This window comes from Myotis davidii, unplaced genomic scaffold (assembly GCF_000327345.1).
Source record: "Myotis davidii unplaced genomic scaffold, ASM32734v1 scaffold554, whole genome shotgun sequence".
Taxonomy (NCBI): domain Eukaryota; kingdom Metazoa; phylum Chordata; class Mammalia; order Chiroptera; family Vespertilionidae; genus Myotis; species Myotis davidii.
Genome location: NW_006285312.1, coordinates 846,839 through 857,194, shown reverse-complemented (window position 1 = coordinate 857,194; position 10,356 = coordinate 846,839). Strand labels below are relative to the sequence as shown.

Below are 10,356 nucleotides of genomic sequence, written 5' to 3'. Positions count from 1 at the left end.
TCTCTGTATTAAACTTTTTTGAGGAAGGGCCAAGCTCAGAGACTCCTGACACTTCTGTGGGGAGTGACTGTGACCATTATCTCATTGTTTAGTGGGCGAACCCAAGTGACTCATCCAAGATGATCAGATCACCACGCTGTGGGGGCTGGACAGAATTAAAACCTGTGTGATGGCTCCAGGGCCACTGACCCCTCCTCTCGCCTCCTCAAGTGCACCGCTCTTAGGAGGGGACCTGGTGGGCCCTGCTGGGACTGTTTGGATTGACCCCACTGGCCAGATGTCTGGGCCTCTGAAGCAGGCGCTGTGGGGGCTGGACAGAATTAAAACCTGTGTGATGATGGCTCCAGGGCCACTGACCACCCCTCTTTCCTCCTCAAGGGCACCGCTCTTAGGAGGGGACCTGGCGGGCCCTGCTGGGACTGTTTGGATTGACCCCAGTTGCCAGATGTCTGGCCTCTGAAGCAGGGACCCCGAATTTGTAACAATGAAATTGGGGGTCACCACCACATGAGGAACTGTATTAACGGGTCGCAGCATTAGGAAGGTTGAGAACCACATCCCTAGAGGGTGAAGGGATAAAACTAAACAGTCCCATTAGACTCCTCTTGTGAGGGGAGGTGGAACTTTTTTGTTTTTTAAAGATAAATGAAAAGAACCTCTGGTGGTAGTTTTTATGGAACCACTTGGCTTAGGTGTGAACCCTGATTTGGCCAATTATCAGCTGTGTGACCTTGAGCAAGTCCTGTTGCCCCTCTGAGCCTCAGTTTTCTTATCTGTAAAGCAGAGATAATCATCCCCCTCTGCTAGGGTCACCAAGAGGATAGACGGAGATAAGCATGTCAAGAATCTAGCACCATACCGGTTCTGTGCACTTGAATGGTCGCTGTTGGCATTATTATTATTCGGGCCTTCTTAGCTCTAACGTTATAAGATTTATGACTGCATGTGCTGTGTGCCTGTACTTTCTGGAGGTACGCTATTAGATATTTATAGAGTTAAACAACTATTCTTTGGGCTGTTTTATTGCAACAGAGTGTATTAAAATTGAAGTAACCATTCAACCTGCAGTGTTTATCTCCCCCCTCCCTCCCTTATCCGCTAAGCCCATTCATCCGGGTCACTCATCACTCTTACAGGTGACCCAGAGGTTGGGATCTTCTGCAGGTCTGGAACAGCTGCAGATTGCACGGACCATTTTCAGGCTGCAATGGTTCGCTGCGGAGCCAGCCATCTGGCTTATTCTCTGCCCCCCCACCCTCCTCTGTCTGCAAGAGGCTGAATTCTGCCCAGCAACTCAGGCCCAGATTAGGCCCAGAGTCCCCCAGTGGCTTTTGGTGTGTGTTTGTTTCTTTTAGGAAGTGAAGAATTTAGAGGGATAAAAGGGGGAAATGACTTTCCAGTGTTGTAACCTTTGTTGTAGTCTGGTTGCTTTTTAAAGGAGCATTGTTTGGGTGCAGGACCCACCCAGAGCTTCTGTGGGGCCTTCCCCTCCACCCACCGGGAGGAGGAGGAAGGGAACTGACCTTGAGCCTTAAGCATGCTCCAGGCATGGGGCCTAGTGGTGAAAGAGGCAGGCCAGGGACATGCTTTCACGAAGCAGGGTGAACACTGAACAGGTAAAGACAAAATTCGGATGGTTACAGTTCACCAGAACTGCTGAGAAGGAACTAACAGGTGATGGCATAGGGAGGAGGGGGGACCTGCCTAGGTAGGTGGTCCGGAAGGCCTCTCTGGGGAGGGGACTTCGGAGCCCAGGCTAAGGATGTCAAGGAGACGGTGTAGGTGACTCTCTGAAGTGCAGGTGAAAGAGTATTCAGAGGCGGGCACAGGAAGAGCAAAAGGTTGGAGTGGGAATGACCTCGGTGTGTTGGAGGAGGCTCCCAGCTGGCGCTCAGAGGAGGAGATGGCATGAGGTCAGGCAAGCAGGAACCAGCTCCTGAGGCTCCGCTAAGCCCGGGTCATCTGTGTGATTTTGGTTTCAAATACGTAACTTGCTTGAATTCCTTACAGCAACTCCATGAAGTAGGTGTTATTTGTCCATTTTATCCCTGTGGAAACTGAGGCTCTGAAACGTTACGTGACAAGCCCCTGAAACAGAAGGACATTATGGTGTGAACCGAAAGCCAGCGTGTCCATGTATTCACTTGACAAATGTTTATTTGAGCACCTGTCGTGTGCCAGGCCCCATGCTGATCACCAGGGGTGTCAGAGTGAGGAAGGCTTGCTGGCATCTTTGCCCGGAGGGTTCAGACCTTAGCTCAACCTGTGAAAAGGTCTTGTCTTCTCCAAACTTTCCATATTGCAGAATCAGTGATACATGAAGTCATTTTGAGGATCATAGGAGGTAAGCATGCAGAGTTTGGCATAATTGTGGCACATGGTAAATACTAGTTGTCATGAATGTCACCCCCAGGAAAATCTCTTTTGGAGAGATCCTGGCCAAGGAGGATAAACCAGCCACATAGGGAGTAGCTTGGTCCATAGCAAGAAGATCCCCCACTGCAGTTACAATTCTCCATGTTCATTAAGTTCATCAGTAAATAAATATGTCAACCAATGGTCATTGGCACCAACTCAACACCAAAAGGAATCCTCTGTTTGGGGCGCGGTGAAGAAGGAAACTTTATTCAGTGGAAAAGAGCTCAATTGCGATGCAGCACAGCTGTGAAAATAGCACGGTTGTGAGGCAGTCCTAGGACCAGGTGGGCCTGAGGCCAGGCCCCTATCTGCTCTGCTCTGTGCTGGTCTGCTCCACTGTGCTTTGGTCTGTTCTGGCCTGTGCTGGTTTCCTCAGCTCTGCTCCAGTGAGGTATCTTCAGTGCTTTAGCTCAGCCAGGGAAACCCACTCTTTTGTCTTCCGTGGAAAGGGAAAATATGCTCTCAGAGCCAGAGGGGGAGCTGGCTTATCGGGACAGAAGTCCCCACCCCTGGTCCCTGATTTGTCTGTTCTCTTGCAAATGAGGACTCCAAATCCTCGATGTTTGATTGGTCCAAAAGGCACTGTCCTGATTGGTCAGAATGGAGGCTCTCTGGTTGGCTGGAGCCACACATCTCCAATTGGATGGGGAAAGCCTCAATCCTTTGGGTTGAACTAAGATTCCATGAGCTCCTCGATAAGGGCTGGCTCAGATAGCAGAAACACAGTGTAGGCAGGCAGGCAGTTCAGTGCAGAGGCAGGTAGTTCAGAGCAGGCTTCTCTTTGAGGTGCAGTTTGCATGAGAGACCCCTGTATAGAAATGGCTGCTGGGCTCTGTTTTGTTGTATTATTATTTTTTTAGTTTGAGCCCAGTTAGCCACCAGGAGTCATCTTTAGTAGGTATCTTCTTTCTCAAGACTCATAATAAATCAAGTCAGTTCATCAGTCAATAACTACCCATGTATAGCACAGTGTTCCAGGCACTGCTCTCAGCCAGAGGTCTGCAAAGCACAACCCGCAGGCCAAATCCATGCCACCACCTATATTTACAAATAAAATTTTATTAGAACACAGTTGTGCCCATTTATTTATGACTTATGTAGCTTTCCTACTACAACGTCCAAGTTGAGTAGTTGTGACAAAGACCATGTGGTAAGGAGCATTTACTATCTGGCCCTTCACAAAAAAGGGCATGTTTTCTCAGCACTTTATACAGCATAGCTGTTTAACCCCCAGGATGGCTGTGCAGGTGGAAACTACCATCCCTATTTAACACGTGGGGAACAGGGCTCAGGGTGGTTAAGAACTTGTCAGGGTACCCGGGTGGCAGCGGACTCCGGGGGCTATGCTCTTAACCACCAGGTGATGTTACCCCCTCAAACAGATTGAATCAAAGTCACTGCTCCACTGACAGCCCACGGGATGCTCCACTGGCTTGAAAACCAGGAGACCTGGGTCCTAGGCCCAGCATGGCTCTGATTACCCAGTTAGTCACTGCTCCCGGAGGCTGCTTGCTCATGGTTTATAAGGCCTTGGACCCGGCCTGTCCCCAGGCCCCACCCTGGTGCCATGATTCATGCAGGTCTGCCCAGCCCTGAAGTTCTGAAGTCTGGCAGGCAGAGGAGGCTCCCAGCGCTCCTGGCTTCTCCCCTCTCAGACTAGGCTCTGGCTCCTGTGAATGAGGCCCCTCTACATTGTTCAGTACATGTATGGCTATGGGGAAGTAAATGTAATGAAGTCTGATCAAATTAGAAATTCACGTAGCAGTTTCCTCAGTCTCACCAGCCACGTTTTTATTGCTCAGTAGCCATGCATGGCTAATACTCACCATATCAGTGAGTGCAGATATAGAACATTTCTACCATTGCAGAGGGACAGTACAGCCTGACACACGATGCCCTGGCATGGCGCATAGCCATGCCAAACTGCTCAGCCCAAGGACAGAAATAGCCGCAGGGCTGGCTGAGAGATCCTGTTAAGTCTGAGTTAGATCATGTCATTCCTCTGCCATAGTCTCACCTTGGCCCATAGGCCGTGGTGGCCTTGTCCTACCTTAATACCTTCCTCCGTGCTAACTCTTCTCCAGTCCTGTTCCTCAAACTGGCTGGGCATGGTCCTGCCCCAGGGCCTGTGCACCTGCTCTTCCACCTAGCTATGCGGTTCTTTCTGTCCCTTTAAGCTTTGCTCAAACCCACCCTTGCCTTATTTTTCTCCACATATTACCTGAAATATATTGTTCTTGTTTGTTTACTGTCTGCCTCCTCTAGCTAGACTATAAGTCCCATAAAGGCCGGAGAATTTGTGAGTCATATTCAGGGCTGTGTTCTAGTCCTAGGACAGTGCATGGCACATAGCAGTTGCACAGCAAATGCTTTCGAGTATGTGAGTGAATGAACAGGTGGATGAGTGGGTGGCCTTTCCAGGGGTAGAGCAGCGATGAGTCTCTGGCCTCAGAGGTTTTTGAGCACTTGGTGGAGATGTCAGCAGCTTTAACTAGATTCCCTGGTCTGTGAGCCCCTGGTTAAGACCCTTTGGTGGCTGTGAGCACAAATTAATCAGGGGCCCCACCTCTGGTTAGCATTCAAAATAAAACCAATGTCAAACCATAGAATATAAGTATAAAGAAGTCCAGAAAGTTCTGAAAGTGATGTCCACATTCCTTTGGTAGTAATACCAAAACTGGGTGAGCATGTGCCATTTGATTATCTCTGAGCAGTAACAGCAAAGCATGTTCCTAATTGGCTTGGTTTGTGGAAAGCACCTAAAATAGGAAAAATGTAATATATGGTCAACATCTCAATATTTTTTGCCAGCTTTCCCCCCCCAACTTTAATTTTTTTTAATTATGAAAAATATCATCCATATAGAAAAGAATAATGTTAAAAGCTTAAGTTCCTTAAATATTTTTCTCACGTTTTGGTGCCTCTACTTTGGTCTGTCTGTGGATGATCCAATGTTGCCTGTATCCCCAGCACCAATTCATTCATTCATGATTCATTCATTCAGTGGTGAAGGAGAGAGATGGGGTCCCTAGCTTCTTAGAGATTGCAGAATAATCGGGGAGGGAGAAGATCAGACACAACACAAGGAAACAATTCGGGGGAGGGATGGAATAATGGCCGGGGTGTGTGCGATGGGCTGGCGCTTAGGGAGGCAGGAAGCCAGTCTGCAAACCTTCACCCTCTCAGAGTCGCAGGCCCAACTCAGAGTCCCTGCCCAGAGGGGCTCCATGCAACCAAACTAATTCCCACGGCAGCTGGCGAGAGGCCAGGACTGGGTGACCCAGAAGGTCCCATCTTATCCGGAGTTTCCGTGATTCTGCGAGTGGGAAGAAAATCCCTGAAGTGAACCCAGCACCAAATATGGTTGGGCTCAGTTCTTGGCAAACATCTGAGAGAGGCTGGTGGCGATGTTAGTACCATTCAGCTCACAGGCGGCCTGTGCCCACGTCCTGGGAGTGTTCATGCCCATTGGGGGGGATTTGGCGTCTTGTGGAAAGAGCTGTGATGAAGAGTTGGGACCTAAAGATGCTCTCCAGATGTGCCTGCATCTGTCCATTCGTTCATTTATTCATTCTTCCGATGGAGGCCCTTCTATGAGCATGACTGTGCTCTAAAGCTTGGAGAGATTAACTTGGTCCTTAACCTGGAAGAATACAAGACACCACAAAAAGTACTTATGCCCGCCCCTGTCTGCAACCCTCCTGCAATTACCCACTCAATATTTTTTGCCAGCTTTCATCTAATTCAGCGGTTCTCAACCTGTGGGTCGCGACCCCTTCGGCGGTCGAACCACCCTTTCACAGGGGTCGCCTAAGACCATCCTGCATATCAGATATTTACATTACGATTCATAACAGTAGCAACATTACAGTTATGAAGTAGCAACGAAAATAATTTTATGGTTGGGTCACAACATGAGGAACTGTATTTAAAGGGCCAGAAGGTTGAGAACCACTGATCTAATTGCTGAAATCTGGCTTTGATGGCAAACAGATTCTATATATTCTTAGGTGGAGGCACCTCAACATCTGAAGTATGTCCCTCCCTCCACCCCTGTGCAAATGGTCAGCAAACAGCCCGCACACTGACCCCAGGACTTAAGTGGCCACACGGATGACACTTTCAGCCGGACCAACTCAGGAGAACATCGGGCAGTAACTGTAATGAGACCTTCTTCTTATTTCCGGGGATGAGAAAACCGAGGCTCCGAGAGGTGACGTGCCTGTCTCTGCAAGAAGCGGTGGAGCCAGGAGTCTGCTGGGCATCAGAGCCTTGGGCGGGCTGCCAGCTCTCTGGGCCCCAGCCTCCCTGCTGCAAAGCCAGGGCCCTGCGCTGCCCGCCTCTGCAGGTTGGCGTGAGAAAGCAGGTGCTGTCAGGCTTTGAAAAGCGTGGTCCCATGTGAGAGCGAGAGGAGGCGGAACATAGTTATAAAAATAACGATGCCTGTGTTCAAAGGTATGGTTGTGATTTTTAAAATTTTATTTGAAGATCGAGAACTTCCCAGGAATGTCTGAAAAGGAAAAAATCATTCGTCTTCAATGATGTCCATTTTGAAAATAGTCGTTTTCCACCAGGAACGGTCATGATGAAATGTAAATAGGACGTATCTTTCCTGTGGAACATTTGCAAGATCAATCAAGTCATTAATCGGTATGGCATTGTAGTGATTAAGAAAAACTTTCAAATCCATGGCCCATTGAATCATTTCATGGTGAAGACCCCAGCTTTGGCATCTGACAAACCTGTTGGGTCCTAGTTCGAATATTAACAGCTGTGTGAATGGGAAAGGCCACGTGACCTCTCCGAGCCTCAGTTTCTTCATCTGCAAAATGGGATCATTCCACTCAAAGGGTAGTTCAGAGTATTAAGTGTGGAGACATATATTGAGTACCACGAATAGCCTATTACAGTAAGTGCTCAATGTATCCTAGGCTGTAACTGTCCTCACGATCACGCCCATGAGGTCCTTGGGGTCACACCCCCAGTTCCGGAGATGAGGAACATGATTCAGAGACGCTCATTTTCTTGGCTGGGTTGGCCTGGCTACTGGCTGACAAGCCAGCTCCGGCTCCAGCTCCAGTGCTCGGTCCCTGACCCCACAGCTGCTGAATAGTCAGCCGGTCGGTGCTGCTCCATATTCAAAGGCCTTTGTTTGTGGTTCATAACAGCTCCTTGTTGCTGTCCAGAGGGAGGAGTAGCCTCCAGCCTGGACTTGGACCCTGTCGCCTCTAGGACCCACCTGCCATGCTCCTGATTGGCTTTAGGAGGCCACCAGTACTAACTGGAAGTGTGACAGATCCCGGGTGTGCTAGGCAGGGAAGTGGGAGATTGAGGGAGACCGGCAGGCTTGCACTTGGTGACTGGCGGGGCTCCAGACACGTGGCTGTGTGTCATCTGCAGTGGGACAGCTGCTCCATTGTGTCTCACAGGCCCATCAGAGAGGCGAAGATTACAGCTCTGACCCGTCAGACTCCCACTCAGAGCGAGGCCTTGGCTGTACCCCCCTCCCACCACCCCCTCTCCCTCGCAGCACTCCCTTGGTCCCTTTTCCTGTTATCTACATGGACATTTGTGGAGTCTACTGCATGCCGGGCACTGGACTGAGCGCTTCTATCTATATGATCACCTTTAATGCTTATAAGTGGGCCCTCTCTTTAGCTTTGCAGCCTCCAAAGTGATCCTTTTATTATTATTGTTGTTGTTGTTGTTGACTTCAGAGAGGAAGGGAGAGGGAGAGAGAGATAGAAACATTAATGATGAGAGAGAAGCATTGATTGGCTGCCTCCTGCACGCCTATTGGGGATGGAGCCCACATGTGCCCTTGATTGGAATTGAACCTGGGACCCTTCAGTCCGCAGGCCGACGCTCTAGCCACTGAACCAAACTGGCTAGGGCCCAAAGTGATCCTTTAAAATTAGTCAGATTATGACACGCTTCTACCCAGAGCCCTCAGTGGCTTCCCGTCTGTCACATCCAAGGATCGCAGTATGACTTGGTTTGGCCCCACCACCTCTCTGACCCCCGCTTTTCTCATCTCCCTGTCCCAGTTACCTGTTGTTGCTAATAAACTGCTCCAAACATGATGACTAAAGCCATTTTATTGTTCTTGCTGATGTTGTGCACCAGGAAGTCAGCAGAGTGTGGCTGCTCTGCTGCGTGTCAGGTCTGCTGGGGCCGAGTCCAGGTGGCCTCTTCACACCCGTGGCGGTGCCTGGCGAGGAGGACGCGGGGGACTGGGGACCGGTTGTCATAGCCTGCGGGGGTCCTCAGCCGGGCACCTGGGTTTCCTCCGAGGCTGGAGCCTCTTCCTTCCCATGTGGTTGTCCCAGCAGCTTAGCCTGACTGCTGACACAGCAGCGCCAGGCTCACCCGAGTGCAGAAGTGGAAGCTTCAGACTCCTTTAAGGCTTGGGTCCGCAACTGGTAGAGGATCACTTCTGTTACATCCTTAACCAAAGATTCAGCCCAGATTCAAGAGGTGGGGGCAATGAAGGGCTGGTGTGGCTCCTGGGGGCCACCAATGAAACTTTAGTTCTGTTCATGTACTTTTCCATTTACTTACTTTCCTCCAGCCAAACAGGCCTCTGTGCTCTTCTTCAAACATGCCATGCACATCCCTGCCCCAGGGCCTTTGCACTTGCTGTTCTCCTCTTCAGGGATGCTCTTCCCCAAATACCCACCTACTTCACACCCTCCCTCCATTCAGCCTCAGCTGAAATGCCACCTTAATAGAGAGACCATACCTGACCCCATCTTATCAAAAACAGTGCACCTCTGATCCTAACCCACTCTGGTTTTCTGAGAGGGTAAGTAACTTTCCCAAAGACACACAGCTATAATTGACAGAGCCAGGATTCGCACCCAAGCAATTTAGCATCTAACATTGAGCCATACTAGTAGAAGCTTTGCTGCCTGTAGGGTTAATTACTTAGTTAATTATGGCTGCCTCCTATTTTTCTCTCCCTGAGTCTTGTCTTCTCCACTCACAGTGGTCTTCCCACAATTAAAATCGGATCAGGCGTAAAACCCATCTTGAAGGTGGTGTCTCTCACCTTTAACAGGAAAATTTCCCTTCTTAGATCACTGCACCAGGCACAGCAAAGCTCGACCTCCAGCCGTGGCCTGATGTAGTTGAGCAAACATAGATTTTTGACCCAGGCAGACCTGGTTCTGTTTCCAGCACCTCTATTCACAGGCTCTCTAAACACAGGCGATCTGGGAATACCATCCCTCATCCATCTACCCAATAGGTATTTAGGAACTCCTACTCTGAGCCAAGGGTGGTGCTAGGTCCTGGGTCCACTGGGGGAGACAGACATACTCACACAGTCACCCAAATAAATAGGTCCCCAGTGTGGGAAGATGTGGAACAGGGCACCTGTGATGATAGTGCAGTGGAGTGGACAGTGTCCTGAGGAACTGACACTGGAGTAGGAGCTAAGAGGTTAAAGAGGTGGGCAGGTTCTTTCTAGGCAGAGGGAACAGCATATGCAAAGGCTCTGAGGAGGAGGAAACACATTTTGGTATTAGAATGACCTTTAAAAATGTGTGGTTGGAGGGCAGAGAGGCTGAGGAGCTGGAGAGGCAGGCAGGAGTCCGATCATGCAGGACTTCGCATGGGCAAGGGGCTGGGGAACCCGTCAATGACTTTATTTTCTCACTTGTAACATGGGGATAATAATAAACCCATCCCCAGTGCTTGGAGTGTCTGTGGTCTGCTGGGCATCGGCTGGCTGTAGGCCGGTCTGGGTTGTCTCAGCAGGGTGATCATCCGTGATCCACATCGTCTCATCCTCTACCACAGCGGTTCTCAACCTGTGGGTCGCGACCCCTTTGGTGGTCGAACGACCCTTTCACAGGGGTCGCCTAAGACCATCTTGCATATCAGATATTTACAATATGATTCATAACAGTGGCACCACTACAGTTATGAAGTAGC

General features: G+C 49.8%; 1 protein-coding gene and 1 long non-coding RNA gene across 2 annotated transcripts in view; both read left to right on the top strand.

Annotated features, from left to right (window-relative positions):
- The window catches only part of LOC107181877, a 6,594-nt gene extending 3,663 nt beyond the window's left edge, over positions 1–2,931 (top strand). Inside the window, exon 3 of the long non-coding RNA XR_001512587.1 lies at positions 2,919–2,931. This is a non-coding gene — a long non-coding RNA (uncharacterized LOC107181877). The remainder of the gene's footprint in view (positions 1–2,918) is intronic.
- Positions 1–10,356, top strand: part of TMC7 (transmembrane channel like 7) — a 53,617-nt gene that overhangs the window by 5,285 nt on the left and 37,976 nt on the right. The window lies entirely within an intron of this gene.